Source organism: Callithrix jacchus, chromosome 14 (genome assembly GCF_049354715.1).
Source record: "Callithrix jacchus isolate 240 chromosome 14, calJac240_pri, whole genome shotgun sequence".
In the NCBI taxonomy this organism is placed as follows: domain Eukaryota; kingdom Metazoa; phylum Chordata; class Mammalia; order Primates; family Cebidae; genus Callithrix; species Callithrix jacchus.
The window spans coordinates 23,345,817-23,361,956 of record NC_133515.1 but is presented as its reverse complement, the minus strand read 5'-3'; the positions used below and the strand labels follow the sequence as shown (position 1 = coordinate 23,361,956).

The 16,140-nt window shown below is 43.9% G+C and overlaps 1 pseudogene across 1 annotated transcript; it reads right to left on the bottom strand.

The window, feature by feature from the left end:
• Positions 1-6,581: 6,581 nt before the first annotated feature.
• Positions 6,582-15,736, bottom strand: LOC108588104 (small ribosomal subunit protein uS11 pseudogene; annotated as a pseudogene). Its single transcript, XR_013526791.1, has 3 exons — positions 15,564-15,736; positions 13,519-13,535; positions 6,582-13,380 (listed from the first exon to the last, which is right to left on the bottom strand). The product of XR_013526791.1 is annotated as a small ribosomal subunit protein uS11 pseudogene (transcript).
• Between the last annotated feature and the right edge of the window lie 404 nt (positions 15,737-16,140).

Below are 16,140 nucleotides of genomic sequence, written 5' to 3'. Positions count from 1 at the left end.
AAAGGTTAGGCAAAATGCTAATGAGAATAAATAGCTTAGAAAAGAATATAAACGACTTGATGGAGCTGAAAAACATAGCACAAGAACCTCACGAGGTATATACAAATTTCAATAGCTGAATTGACCAAGCAGAAGAAAGGATATCAGAGATTAAAGATCAACTCAATGAAATAAAACAAAAAGGTAAGATAAGAGAAAAAAGAGTGAAAAGAAATGAACAAAGTCTCCAAGAAATATGGGATTATGTGAAAAGCCCTAATCTATGTTTCTTAGGTGTACCTGAAAGTGATGGAGAGAATAAATCCAAGCTGGAAAACACTCTCCAGGGTATTATCCAGAGAACTTCCCCAACCTAGCAAGAAGGGTCAACATTCAAATTCAGGAAATTCGGAAAACACCACAAAGATATTCCTCAAGAAGAGCAACCCCAGGGCACATAATCATCAGATTCACCAGGGTTGAAATGAAGAAAAAAATGCTAAGGGCAGCCAGAGAGGAAGGTCAGATTACCCACAAAGGGAAGCTCATTAGACTCACAGTGGATCTCTCAGCAGAAACCTACAAGCCAGATGAAAGTGGGGGCCAACATTCAACATCTTTAAAGAAACAAATTTTCAACCTAGAATTTCATATCCAGACAAACTAAGTTTCATAAGCAAAGGAGAAATAAAATCCTTTAAGGACAAGCAATTGCTGAGAGATTTCGTTACCACCAGTGCTGCCTTATAAGAGCTCCTGAAAGAAGCACTAAACGTGGAAAGGAAGAACGAGTACGAGCCACTCCAAAAATGTACCAAATAGTAAAGACCCATTGACACAATGAAGAAACTGCATTAACTAATGGGCAGAACAACCACCTAGCATCAAAATGGCAGGATCAAATTCACACATAACAATATTAACCTTAAATATAAATGGGCTAAATGCACCAATCAGAAGACCCAGACTGGCAAATTGGATAGAAAGTCAAGACCCATTGGTGTGCTGTATTTAGGAAACCCATCTCACATGCAAGGACACACATAGGCTCAAAATAAAGGGATGGAGGAAGATTTACCAAGCAAATGGAGAGCAAAGAAAAGCAGGAGTTGCAATCCTAGTCTCTGATAAAATGGACTTTAAACCAACAAAGATCAAAAGAGACAAAGAAGGGCATTACATAAGAGTACGAGGATCAATCCAACAAGAAGAGCTAAGAATCCTTAATATATATGCACCCAATACAGGAGCACACAGATACATAAAGCAAGTTCTTAATGACGTGCAAAGAGATTTAGACTGCCACACAATAATAGTAGGAGACTTTAACACTCCACTGTCAATATTAGACAGATCAACCAGACAGAAAATTAACAAGGATATCCAGGACTTGAACTCAGATCTGGAACAAACAAACCTGATAGACATTTACAGAACTCTCCACCCCAAATCCAAAATATACATTCTTCTCATCACCACATCACACCTACTCTAAAAATGACCACATAATTGGAAGTAAATCACTCCTCAGCAAATGCAAAAGAACAGAAATCATAACAAACAGTCTCTCAGACCACAGTGCAATTAAATTAGAGCCCAGGATTAAGAAACTAACTCAGAACCACACAACTTCACAGAAACTGATTGACTGGTTTCTGAATGTTTACTAAACAAACAATGAAATGAAAGCAGAAATAAAGATGTTCTTTGAAACTAACAAGAAGGAAGATGCAACTTATCAGAATCTCTGGAACACATTTAAAGCAGTGTCTAGAGGGAAATTTATAGTAACAATGTCCACATGAGAAGTGAGGAAAGATCTAAAATTGATAACCTATCATCAGAATTGAAAGAGCTAGAGGAGCAAGATCAAAAAAAAAAAAAATCAAAAGCTAGCAGAAGACAAGAAATAAATAAGATCAGAGCAGAACTGAAGGAGATAGAGACACAAAAAACCCTTCAAAAAATCAATAAATCCAGGAGCTGGTTTTTTGAAAAGATCAACAAAATAGACTGCTAGCCAGATTAATGAAAAAGAAAAGACAGAAGAATCAAATAGATGCAATAAAAAATGATCAAGGGGATATCAACACCAATTCTACAGAAATACAAACTACCATCAGAGATTACTACAAACAACTCTATGCAACTAAACCAGTAAACCTGGAAGAAATGGATAAAACTTCCTGCACACTTGCACCCTCCCAAGCCTAAACCAGGAAGAAGTTGAAACCCTGAATGGCCAATAACAAGGGCTGAAGTTGAGGCAGCAATTAATAGCCTACCAACCAAAAAAAGTCCAGGTCCAGATGGGTTCACAGCTGAATTCTACCAGACATACAAAGAGGAGCTCGTACTATTCCTTCTGAAACTATTCCAAACAACACAAAAAGAGGGAATCCTTCCAAAATCATTTTATGAGACCAAACATCATTCTGATACCAAAACTTGGCAGAGACTCAGCAAAAAAAAAAAAAAAAAAAAAAAAAGAAAACGTCAGGCCAATATCCATGATGAACATAGATGCAAAGATCTTCAATAAAATCGGCAAACTGATTGCAACAGCACATCAAAACACTTATCCATCATGATCAAGTAGGCTTTATCCTGGGGATTCAAGGCTGGTTCAACATACACAAATCTATAAATCTAATCCATCATATAAACCAAACCACAAAGACAAAAACATGATTATCTCAATAGATGCAGAGAAGGCCTTTGACAAAATTTAACAGCCCTTTATGCTAAAAATCCTTAATAAACTAGGTATCGATGGAACATATCTCAAAATAATAAAAGCTATTTATAACAAACCCACAGCTAATTTCATACTAAATAGACAAAAACTGGAAGCATTTTCTTTGAAGTCTAGCACTAGGCAAGGATGCCCTCTCTCACCACTCCTAATGGAAGTTCTAGCCAGAGCAATCAGGCAAGGAAAAAAAAAACATAAACGGTATTTAATCAGGAAAAGAGGAAGTCAAATTGTCTCTATTTGCAGACGACACGATTGCATATTTAGAAGACCCCATAATCTCAGCTCAAAATCTCCTTAAGATGATAAGCAACTTCAACAGTCTCAGGATACAAAATCAATGTGCAGAAATCACAAGCATTCCTATACACCAACAACAGACTTAAAGAGAGCAAAATCATGAGGTCCCATTCACAACTGCTACAAAGAGAATAAAATATTTAGGATTACAACTAGCAAAGGATGTAAAGGACCTCTTCAAGGAGAACTACAAACCACTGCTCAAGGAAATAAGAGAGGACACAAACAGATGGAAAAACATTCCATGCTCATGGTTAGGAAGAATCAATATCATGAAAATAGCCATACTGCTCAAAGTAATTTATAGATTCAATGCTATCCCCATCAAGCTACCAATGACCTTCTCCATGTAACTGGAAAAAACCACCTTAAACTTCATATGGAACAAAAAGAGAGCCCACATAGCCAAAACAATCCTAAGCAAAAAGAACAAACCTGGAGGCATCATGCTACCTGACTTCAAACTATACCACAAGGCAGTAGTAATCAAAACAGCATGGTACTGGTACCAAAACAGAGATACAGACCAATCAAACAAAACAGAGGCCTCAGAAGCAACACCACACATCTACAATCATCTGATCTTTGACAAACCTGACAAAAACAGGCAATGGGGAAAGGAAATCCTGTTCAATAAATGGTGTTAGGAAAACTGGCTAGCCATGTACAGAAACTGGACCCCTTTCTTACACCTTATTACACCAAAATTAACTCCAAATGGATTAAAGATTTAAACATAAGACCTAACACCATAAAAACCTTAGAAGAAAACCTAGGCAAAACCATTCAGGACATAGGCATAGGCAAGGATTTCATGACTAAATACCAAACCAATGGCAACAAAACACAAAATAGACACATAAGATTTAATTAAACTTCAGAGTTTTTGCACAGCACAAGAAACAATCATTTAGAGTAAACCAGCAACCAACAGAATGGGAAAAAATTTTTTGCAATCTACCCATCAGACAAAGGGCTAATATCCAGAATCTACAAAGAACTAAAGCAGATTTACAAGAAAAAAAAACAAACAAACCCATTCAAAAGTGGATGAAGGATATGAACAGACACTTTTCAAAGGAAGACATTTACGAGGCCAACAAACATCAAAAAATTCTCATCATCACCGGTCATTAGAGATGCAAATCAAAATTACACTGAGATACCATTTCATGCCAATTAGAATGGTGATCATTAAAAAAGCTGGTGACAACAGATGCTGGAGAGGATGTGGAAAAATAGAAACACTTCTACACTGTTAGTGGGAGTGTAAGTTAGTTCAACCGTTGTGGAAGATAGTGTGGCGATTCCTCAAGGACCTAGAACTTGAGATCCACTTGACCCAGCAATGCCATTACTGGGTATATACCCAAAGGACTATAAATCATTCTATTGTAAAGACACATGCACAAGTATGTTCATTGTGGTATTGTTTACAATACAAAGACCTGGAAACAACCCAAATGTCCACCAATTATAGAATGAACAAAGAAAATGTGGCACATATACACCATGGAATACTATGCAGCCATAAAAAATGATGAGTTCATGTCCTTTGTAGGGACATAGATAAATCTGGAAACCATCATTCTCAGCAAACTGACACAAAAACAGAAAATCAAACACTGCATGTTCTCACTCATAGGTGGGTGTTGAACAATGAAAATACACAGACACAGGGAGGGGAGGATCACATACTGGGGTCTGTTGGTGGGGGGCTAGGGGAGGGACAGTGGCGGGTGGGGAGGTCAGGGAGGGATAACCCATGGAGAAATGCCAGATATAGGTGACGGGGGGAATGCAGGCAGCAAATCACATTGCCATGTATGTACCTATGCAACAATCCTGCATGATCTACACATGTACCCCAGAACCTAAAGTACAATAAAAAAATAACCAATTTTTTTTGAAAGAGTTACTAGATGGTTCTATCAAGTCTTCCTGGTCAGTGGTGAGGCCTTAAACAAGAAGGGAGTAAGAACGAAAACGGACATTTGCTTTGAGTAAGCTGAGTTTGAAGTCAGGACATCAAAGTATACCGGAACCACCAGGACCAGGGCTGGGAGGACTCCGCCACCACTCAGACCCCTCCCTATACTCTGCTGGGCTTTCCCCAGGGACAGGAGTCCCAAATGGCTTCTCAAATATGCCTCTACTGAAGCCTGGCATAAAATATCCCCCAGACAGGCAGCCAGGTTTTCTTATTGTTAGCAGGCTGAAAAGAAGGCTGTTATTTCACAGCAGAGAAAAAAGTTAATCACAGATTAGGACTGCCCAGAAAATATTGATGACTTCATCCACCTGAGCACTAGCCTCAGGGAAGAGTTCACCACTCCTTAGTTGTCAGACCAGTCTGGCCAGTTCCCCCACTCCCTCTTTAAAATGTAGGCCCAGACTTTAACAAAAGCCTGGAGCCATGAATAGACAGCATTCATAGGCGGGTTCTGACTCATTCTGCAGACCTACTGCGTGCCCTGCCTTCTAGACTTCTGATTGGAGAAGGTCTCCATTACCTTCCGCCTTGCCTTGTCACCGGACCTTCCCTCCCACCCTCCTTCTCTCATTACAACTTTTATCTGGCGGCACCATCACCCAGGGAGACTTCAAAACAGAAAACCAGACAGACAGTGGTTACAAAATAAAAGTGCCCGTGTTTGGAGGTAAGGGGATTTCTCAGCTCTGACCATCCAGATTGAGGACTATAGAATCTATCCCTTTGGGTAAGATGAAGATGGATGAAATTCAAACTGTGTTTGAAATAAAGATTTCATACGTTATTATTGTTGGTTCCAAAGTATTAGGCAAATACTACAGGGGCATATGGGGAGTCCACAGAGCAGGAAGCAGGAAACAGAAAGCTCTCTTAGGTTGGTACAGACAGGGGCACCAACTCTGTCCTCTTGAACTGGAAGATCGCCTTCACACATTAAAGCTGTGAGTTCAGCTGGGTAAAAAGCAAACTACACAGACACCCCTGAAGCATGTGACATTCCCCAACACCTCCAGCTTTGGCTGTAATGGAACTAGGGTGGATGCCAAGAGAAGATGCCCCAAATGGATGTTGGTGAGCTTGAGAAACTAAACTTCAATAGAAAAGCCAGAGGGTGATCCTGACCAGGAAGTACGTATCACCCTTCTTTAAGCAATAAACCTTCCTTGAGTTCCCACTCTTTGAATTTTCTTCTCTGACCCGTCCCCTAGCCTAGGTTGGCCCTCACTCACTCATCCTCTGGGCCAGTCATTTGGCACACAATGGTGTAAGCAGTATACGTTTGTTGTGTTTCTGAGGAAGCCCTGTGGGGAGAGAATGGGTTGGGGGCAGGATCTGGAAGCTTCCACGTGTGTGTGTGTGTGTGTGTGTGTGTGTGACTCTTTTTGTAGAGGAGTAGTTGACTATGTCATTATTTCCAAAGATGGAAGACAGAACTAACAGTGACAGGGTCCCTGCTCAGTGGCGTGCCCATGGGGGAGGGCCCAAACCTTCAGTCTCACTTTCAAGGCCCTCTATGACCTGCAACTCCCCTCCTCCTCCTTTTCTTTTGTAAGCTTTTTCTTACTATCTCCCTGCCCAGGGCCTGTACCCACCAACCGTTTAAAGTATCATTGGTTGGTGATACCACAAACGATAAAGCATGGGACTGGCCTTCTCTCCAGCTCAGAACACACCTGCTTAGCTCAAGCCTGTTCAACCCACAGCCCGCAGGCTGCATGTGGCCTAGGATGGCTTTGAATGTGGCCCAACATAAATTTGTAAACTTTCTTAAAGCATTATCAGTCGTTTTTCTGATGTTGTTGTTGTTGTTGTGCATCAGCTATTGTTACTGTATTTTACATGTGGCTCAAGACAACTCTTCTTCCAATGTGGCCCAGTGAAACCAAAAGATTGGACACTCCTGCAGTCTTTTTGCTCATCTAAATGTCCACTTCTTTCAGGCCCCAGTGTGTCCCAGCTCCTCTGAGAAGCCTTCCCTGGGTTCCCACTCTCTTGGAATGTTTCTCCTCTGATCCGTCCCCCTTGGCCCTCACTCACTCATCCTCTTTGCCAGTCATTTGGTACACAATGATATAAGCAATACATGTTGTTGTGTTTCTGAGGAAGGCCTGTGGGGAGAAAATGGATTGAGGGGGCAGGATCTGGAAGCTTCCAGTGAACGAAGAGGATAATATCAGAGCTACCACCAGGTGAGAAGCTTCCGGATTATTAAGACCCAAGAGGTGGTGTTCCAGGGGTCAAGGAGAGAGAGCCCAAAGTGAGCAGGCCACTCAAGCATGTAGGGGAAGAGCAGGATTTGAGCTGGAGGGACACCAGGAGAAGACAGGGAGACTAAACCAATACCCTACACCACAGGGAGTTGAAGGTCACAAGTACAGACAAGAGGATCAATCAAAGCTCCCTTCTGTTCCCAATCCATCCAAATCCAATTATCCAGAGAGCAGGGGAGGCACCTGTCCACAGGTACTGGGCGTGATTGATGAGACAGTACCCAGGAGCCCAACTTCCTCCAAGCCAGAGAAAGGACAGAGATGCTAAGATCTACACGCTTCCACATTTTAGAGAACGGGTGAGACTCGTGTTGGATTTGGACCGTGGTTCTTATTTGTATTATTTTCTGGGTGGTAGATGTGCTTAATCCCAGCTCCTGCCTAAAGCAATGACAACAGTGGCTTTCCTGCTGGAAGGAGATTGCCACTTGATAGCACACGCCATATCTCACTTGCATGTCCCAGCTTCCAAGCTCTGGGGATTTCTAGGATTGTTTTCTCCTGGTTTCCTTGTGTCATGTGGACTCCTTTATAAAGTATCTCCATATAGTAGTGCATGGCATGCTGTATTACAAAACACAAATGTGTCTCTCCAAGACAGCCTGGGGGGCAGCAAGCTGGGGCGTGTCAAGGAGACCAACTGAAATGACAGGGGGGCCCTAGCGGACACACAGTGCACTGCTCTTGCACCATAAGCCTGCTGCCCCAGCACAATATAACCTGTGATGAAAGCAGAGCATTTAATATGTTCAACAGATTTTTTTTTAAAGAATAATAGCACGTGTTCCAAGTGTGGGATGGAGGCACACACTCTTCTGAGATATGGAGCAAATTTCATATCTCAAAAGAGAAAAAAGGACAACAGTTCCTATGCAGTCACCAAATCTGATCCTCCAACCTGGAACTCCTCAGCCTGCCCAAGCCCAGAAGTGAGGCTCCTTGTGAACACTACAGAAGTGCAATGGCTGTTTTGATTTCCCATAACAGACAGCGCAGCACTCCAGGAGGCATATCCAATCTAAATACTAGCATCTGTGAAGCTTCCTAGTACAGTCCTGGCACATCTCAGAGGCTCAACTAATGTTCACTTCCCTTCCCAAGAAACCCTGAAGTTTTTGAAGGAACTGTGATTGGGAAGGCGTCAGCACTTGCTTTTTGTCAATATAAATTCAGACCATTTGTCTGCCCAGGGTGGCCCCTACCAGTAGCTGTGGGCTACTAGGGAAGTAACTCTCCTCCCCAACCCAAGGAAGACCCCGTTGCTCACCAGTGTCCTCTTTCCAATGTCCCTCACATCCCTGGCTGAGACCTTCCCTTTGGTCATGCCATGAGGTCAGAGCCAGGGTTGCCACTGTCTCCTGGAAGCCAGTGCAGTTCTTGGAACTTAGAAGATGCACGCGACATTTTGTTAAAGAACAAAGATGGGGGAATTTTTTTGTAAAGAAAATAAACAGAGAGAAAGGGGGTGAGATGAAGATTGTGGCTGAGGCTTTGTTTTCAGGCTGAAAATTGGACACTCAACTCATTCTCAAAGAAACTTCAACATCAATGATTCAAATGTCTTAGAAATTGTATGTTGGAAGGGGAAATAAAATGATTTTTCAGCTCTTTTAGGCTTACTAGTATCTAAATGAAGCATAGATTATAGAACAGTGTTCAGAAGTGAATTAAATTTGGATTCCATCCTTCCCAGGGACTGAGGCCCTGCTTGTCACCATGACTCAAATGGAGAATCCCTGCCCCACTCTCCTGCCTTCATCTGACTACACTGTGCTGAGTGCCCAGCCCCAGGGTATAGCTGAGCTCTGCACCAGCTGCACTGAGCCACATGGCTGGGCGCCCTCCCAGAGCCTCTCTGCCCCGTCCCTTGGCTCTCCATGCCCTGTGGTCTTCCTCTCTTGGAGTCCTAAGACTTCTCCCCATCTGCTCAGCTTCACACAAATGGGCTCATATTTTACAGGCTGAGAGCTCCCTTCCTGTGTGTGATGTGACTAACACATCACATTGCTTGGTTTAATCTTCAGGTACTTTTTCTCTGTTTTTACTTATAAAATTAATATAAGCATATGCTCTCATAATCAACACAATTTAGATAAAGCAAGATTTCTTCTGGGCCCTCCCACTCCATTTGCATTTTATTTTCTGTGGACTAGCTGGTCATCTTCTTCAACCATTTGTCTACGAGGTTGTTGATCTTGGTCTTTTTTCTTATTAATAGATAGGAGTTCTTCATAGAGCCTAGATAACCATCAGAATTCATGTGTATATGTATGCACATTACACACTTACATATACATAGGCACACACACAAATATGTTAGAAACATCTTCTCCAACTCCGTTGCTTGCCTTTGATCTCAGCTTCTAGAGGTTTCTGATTTTGAATCAGAAGTTTCACATTTCATTGAAAGTAGACATCACTCTTTCTCTATTTGCTTTTGTGATTTGTGTCTTACTCAAGGCCTTCCCTTTCCTGTCCCCATGTCATAAGCATGCTCTCCACTATTTTCTTTTATCTGTCTTCCATGGGTAGCCAATGTCCAGCACATTTGGTGATGACACCTCCCTCAGTGAAGTGCAAGGCTACCTTGACCCCAGCTCCCATGGATCTGTCATCAGGGGAATTTTGAGGTTGTTTTTGCTTCAGGGTGTCAGGAACTCCTTCCTTCCTGATTCTTGGAAAAGTTTACTGTTTGCTGCTGGCTTTCTAGTCTCTCCTCCTTGCCCAGGTGGGGCGTGGAGGGTAATCAGAGTCAGTCCAGAGGTTGCTCAAAGTCTCACTTTATCTCCAGCCACTATTTGCTAACTCATTTGAGAATTCTGCCAAGATAAATATCAGACAGACCCTCCTATGGTTCACTCAGTCTGCTCTGGGGAAATCTAGGGCATGTGTCTGATTGGCTCTGCTGGCATCCCTGAGAGTGACTGGTCTCTGCGTGACCTTTCATTGGCCAGGATCCCCCAAGGGAAATGTCCACCAGCAGAAAAAGTAGGGAACAAAATCCCTTTTAACAGTGGAAATACACTGCAGAAAACAAACCTAGTCTAAACCTAGTCTGAAAGAGTTCACCCTTCCTCTCTCCACCTGATCACTCTTGAGATAACAATTTCAAATCCCACATAACATTCACAGTGTGTTATTCCCCTGCAATTACCTTGTTAGTTTCCTCCATTTAGAACACTGTGGGGTACAGAGGATGCTACTCCTCAGTCTCTTGATTATCGGGACATACTCCCACACTCAGACAGGTCCACAATGCACGCTTCTCCCACTCTTCATGCCTTTTCTGGCCAATCCTCCTTCTCTCCCAGAAAATTTTAAAAGCCTGTCTTGCTACAAAAAGCAAAGAATTCCAGTTGCTTCAGAAAAACACGTAACTGGAAGATCCACTCCCTCAGTGAAGTGCAAGGCTTTCTTGCCATGGAGAGCTTACTACAGATCTAGAATCACGAGGCAGAGACTCGAAGATGCTGCACACATCCTGTGTGGGAATGGGAGAGAAGATGATGCTTCCTTTCACATTAAAACAGAGAGGGTCATTTCAGCCTTGCAGGGATGACCAGCCCCACTGAAATTATATTACAGTATCACATTTCCCTCTCACATAAACATTCCAGTGGGAGAACGACTGCTTTTTGAAGACACCTGTGGCACGATGAACAGCAGTCAGTGAAATCAAGACAAAGGTGAAGTCCTCCTTCTGCCTCCTTCTCACCATGGCACCTTGAGAGAGTCCTTTTGTCCCTCTGGCGCTTCCATTTTCTCATTTGCAAAATAAAGACAATCCCATTTACACTACCGTGTTTAGAAATGACACAAGCCACAAGTTCACAGAAAACCTCTGCCACTTCAAACGTACAGAATTGCTGGTGAGGCTCCTTGTCTGAAAGCCGGGCTCTCGTCCCCCCAGGGCCAAGTCTACTAACTGTTCTTTGGAAAATAAAAGTTGGAGGCATTAAAACTGGGCTCTTCTACATGTTAAGTTTTATAAATTTTATAAGGTGAATCTCAGTCTTTAGATCACTTGGTAGAAATGTCTCTTGGGGGTTTTATGGTTTTCTAACATGGAGTGGGGACAGGTTACCTCAGCAGGAGCGTGCAGGCCAGGGCTGAGAGGAGGGCACCATGTCAGGGAGGTTAGTGCTTGGGGAGGGAAGGCCTCCTCCTGTGGAGGGTCTGACCCTTATGGATTCTCCACTTCCACGCAGACTTTGTGACCTCAGAAAAGCTAGCCTGATGTGCAGGCTACTGACATTGCCCATGCTGCTCCTGCCTGGCTGCTGGAACCATTGGTCTGGAGTCTGTGGATGGCAGACCTCCTGACTGTATGGAGTGTGGGGTTTTGTGAGGTTTTCTTGAAACAGGGTGTCTCACTGTCATCTAGGCTGGAGTGCAGTGGCATACCACCACACCGAGATAATTCTTTTATTATTTTGTAGAGACAGGTCTTACTATGTTGCCCAGGTTGCTCTTGAACTCCTGGGCTCAGGCGGTCCTCTTGCCTCAACCTCCCAGAGTGCTGTGATTACAGGCATGAGCCACCAGGCCCGGTCTTGGAGCATGATTTTTAAAGGTACCTCTGAGGTGAATTTGAAAACCAGTTCAGGAAGCTGGAAAGGAGCAATTCCTAGAATCCTGTGCAACTGCTGGGTTCACATAGTATTTCCAGTGCCAAGAGGGACCAGAGGTAAAGAAGAGCAGATGACATGGGAGTCTTGCCAAACAGGGAGACAGGACCAAGGCGGAGGGGAGGTAAGGCTCTGCGCCCAGCTGTGGGGGAGGGAAGAAGCTTCTGGAAGTCCTTTGGGATTGTGGTGCCCATTTCTTTTGCTACTATTAACCAGGGTTTCAGCCCCATACCCTGGCTCCCTGATCCTGCCCCAGCCCAACCTTCCCTGCACTGGGCTTCATCCCGTATCTCCTCTTGCATTTGCCACTCCCCTGCCACCCGTCAATAACACCATCAAAGAAATTGCACCTGGATCGACCGATCCAGTACATGGCTGCATGCGGTACATGGCAAATTCCATTCCACCAGCCTAGAAAAGTCATCTCTTGTAGTTGACTCAGCTGCAAAGTAGGGTTAATGATGCAGTCTGGCAGACTACGTGATTACACTTAGTAAGAGGACTCAGGTCAAGAACATTCCTAAGGTGATCTCCGAAGAATCTCAGAGACTGAATAAAATGTTAAAATAACCTTTCTCCCTTCCCTGTCCCTGCCGCTCATTTATCCTTGAGAGAAGGTCAATGAAGTGTTTCCCTGAAGCCAACTTCCAGGTAACACAAGCATCAAGGGTATCTCTTAGCACTTAAATAAAGCACATTATTCTTCTAGCGTTTTATGTGACTGTCCTTCTAGAAGTGTATACCTTTCCTGCCTTTAGAAACAGTGCACAAGGAATTGGAGTGAAGGGTTTTCTTCAGGACCCAGGAGGGCAGGTGACAGTACTCTCCCTGGTGGTGTGTTATGCAAATGAACCCCCACCCATTGTTCCTGGGTCCCTCACGACGGAGACCAAGACTGGGCATCATTTTGTGTGAATTCTCTCTCTCTCTCTCTCTCTCGCTTTTTTTAGTTGACATGAAGGCAATTTATTAACAGAAAATATTTTAAGGAGTCCTGTTTACAGATGGCAACCATGGTGATCCCCTCTTCCTGCAGGTGCTATTAGAGGGGATGGGGGTGACATTTTCAATGCACCCGATCTTCATACCTGAGCAGGCCCCAGGTCCAGAGATCTCAGTTCTATTTCCTCCTGTGGCCTGGAGTTTGATGGTTTGATGTAGGGCAGTAAGGCCTGGCTCCTTGCACCTTTAGGTCACATCCTGGTGGCCAATGTGGCAGCATGTGTTGAGGATTCACCTGGGCAACCTTTACCTTCATCCCACCAGTCACACAGCACATGTTTTTTGTTTTTTGTTTTTCTTTTTTGCCAGAAAGATCAGTGACATGGACAAATGTGTCACTGAAGGATGTAAAGATATGGTAGACACGAAATACATTCTCTCCTTTAGCCATCTGAGGTCAGGGGCTAATGATTTGTTCTTCCTTCTTTTCCTCCCCCTTTCAAGGTGCAAGTTCTGCACATCATCTCCAGACTCTGCACCAAAAAGCCCTGTGAATTCTTAGATCTGCCTTTGAAGTCCCTTTTCTTTCTGTGTCCTGTTGCCAGCTGCCATCTCCGGCTCTCCCTACCTCCTCTTGGCTCCTCACCCTACCTTGGCTCTCAACTGCTCTTTGTGGGAAACCCAACACCCAGGGTGATCAGAATGGCCTTTAATAGGGAGGGGAGGATGAGTTTGCAGCAGCTCAGAGACTCTCAGTGTCTGAGTCGTGCATTCTTAGCCCTGAGCAAACATAGGCTGTTGCTGTGGGTCTGACTGCCAGACCCAGAGGTCTTGGGTGCATTTGCATAATACACCTCCCACTTTGTGGCTGGGTGTGTCCTCGGATTTATTTTAGAATAGCCATTTTCTATTTCTGCGGAGAATTGTGCTACCAGCATGGATGCTTTATTGGAAGGATCCAATAAAGAAAACAGTGGGTGGTCTCTCAAACTTGGGTTATAATATAATCGTATTACAATAGGAGGCAGCATGGTTTAGCGGCTTGAAGCTTGGGCTGCTTGGTTTTGCCATTACAAGCTCTACATAGTTTCTGTCCTCATTAAATTACTATATGTAAAGAGATGAGTGGAGCAGAGGTCTCCATCTCTGCTGAATCCTGCCAAGTCCTCATATGAGGACCTGGCACAGATTATGGGACTGGGAGGATGCCCACCCCTCCCAGGAGAAGTGGGAAGGTGCATTACCCCCTGGAAAGCAGGACTAGAGGGGCAGGGAAGGGGTGGGAAGCTGTCAGGACAGGGGGACCTAGCTTGATGGTGGCTTTGTCACATCCCATATTTAGCCCAAGACGGGGCTATTTTGGAGCCAATTCAGTTCCAGGGAATAGTTTTTTTTTCTTTTTGTAAGATTCAGAACCGCTCTAAGATAAAACCAATCCTTATCTGTAAAACTGAAATAATAATACAAGCTGCCTAATAGGGCTATTGTGGAAGTTCAATGGAGAAATGTACATCAAAGGCTAAGAACAGGGCCCAAGACAGGACAAGCACTCAGCAACAGCTAGCACTCAACAACAAGCACTCAGAAACAGCTAGCACTCAACAACAAGCACTCAGCAACAGCTAGCACTCAACAACAAGCACTCAGCAACAGCTAGCACTCAACAACAAGCACTCAGCAACAGCTAGCACTCAACAACAAGCACTCAGAAACAGCTAGCACTCAACAACAAGCACTCAGCAACAGCTAGCACTCAACAACAAGCACTCAGCAACAACTAGCACTCAACAACAAGCACTCAGCAACAGCTAGCACTCAATAACAAGCACTCAGCAACAGCTAGCACTCAACAACAAGCACTCAACAACAGCTAGAACTCAACACACACTCAACGACAACTAGCACTCAACAGCAAGCACTCAGTGACAGCTAGAACTCAACAAGCACTCAGTGACAACTAGCACTCAACAGCAAGAACGCAGTGACAGCTAGCACTAAACAGCAAGCACTCAATGACAGCTAGCACTCAACAGGAAGCACTCAGTGACAACTAGCACTCAACAGCAAGCACATAGTGACAGCTAGCATTCAACAACAAACACTCAATGACAGCTAGCACTCAACAGCAAGCACTCAATGACAGCTAGCACTCAACTGCACTACACAGTGTTGTATGTTGTTGAGTGATTATCCTGTCCTGGGGCCTGTTCTTTGAGGGCTCTGTTCTTTGCTATCTTTCACAGCATTTCTGAAATCATTTTGAAAATTATTTTTCCCTTTATTTTTTATCAAATACTGTGGCACAGAGCAATGGGGTAAGAGTCTTTTTCTTCTGTTTTTAACAGCAACTTTCTTAGCAAACCTTTCCTGGCTTTCTTTAGAGTTGCCTCAGAAGGACACTGTGTTGCATTTGAGGGTTGTAAATCAGGCAGGCCTGTAATACTGGTTGACACTTTTGGGGGTTTCATGGCACTGGAGAGACCACTTTCTGTTGCTCCTGAGGAGTAAACTGATTCAGGCTGTTAGGTGGAGGTGACCCTTCCCTGTAGTCCCCTATTACACCCCAAGGACCCATGCATTGTTCCCCACAGAGGTCTTCACAATGCAATGAGAGGAGGTAAACTCTTGTGGGACCTTGGAAGAAGTATGAATAATGTTCAATAATGCCAAGTTAAGAGAATTCTTTTTAATTTCACGGGAACCCTGAGTTGAAGGAAGTCCTGCTCATCCCGTTCATGGGGCACTGGCTGCTGGGATCAGAGTCAAACAGCACACTGAATAGGCTCTGGCTCTCTTCTGACTTAAAAATCCCAGAGTAGTCTTGGGTCAGGTCTGAAGAACATACTTTATAAGCTGAAGCACAGGACATATTGGGCTTTAGGTTCTTTTCACTGAGAATGTGTCACCATTACCTCACTGTTAGGTGAACCTATGGAACTAAAACTTGAGGCAATACGCATTCTTCTATCTCTTGGGAGAAACCTTTCCAGAAGGTCTCCTTGGAAGTGAGTCACGGGGCATGGTGTTATAGTTGGAGAGCCTGCCATGCTGTGAGGGAAGAGAGAGCTGCCATGGTCTGAACACTTGTTTCCCCCCGAGAATTCATATGGAGAAACTGAGCCCCCAGTGAGGACGCTAGGAGGTGGGGGCTCTGGAAGGTGCTTAGGTCATAAAGGCAGAGCTGTCATTAATCGGATCAGTGCCTTATAAAAGAGGCCCCAGAGAATGACACAGCAAGAAGTTGCCTTCTATGAACCAGGAAATGGGTCCTCA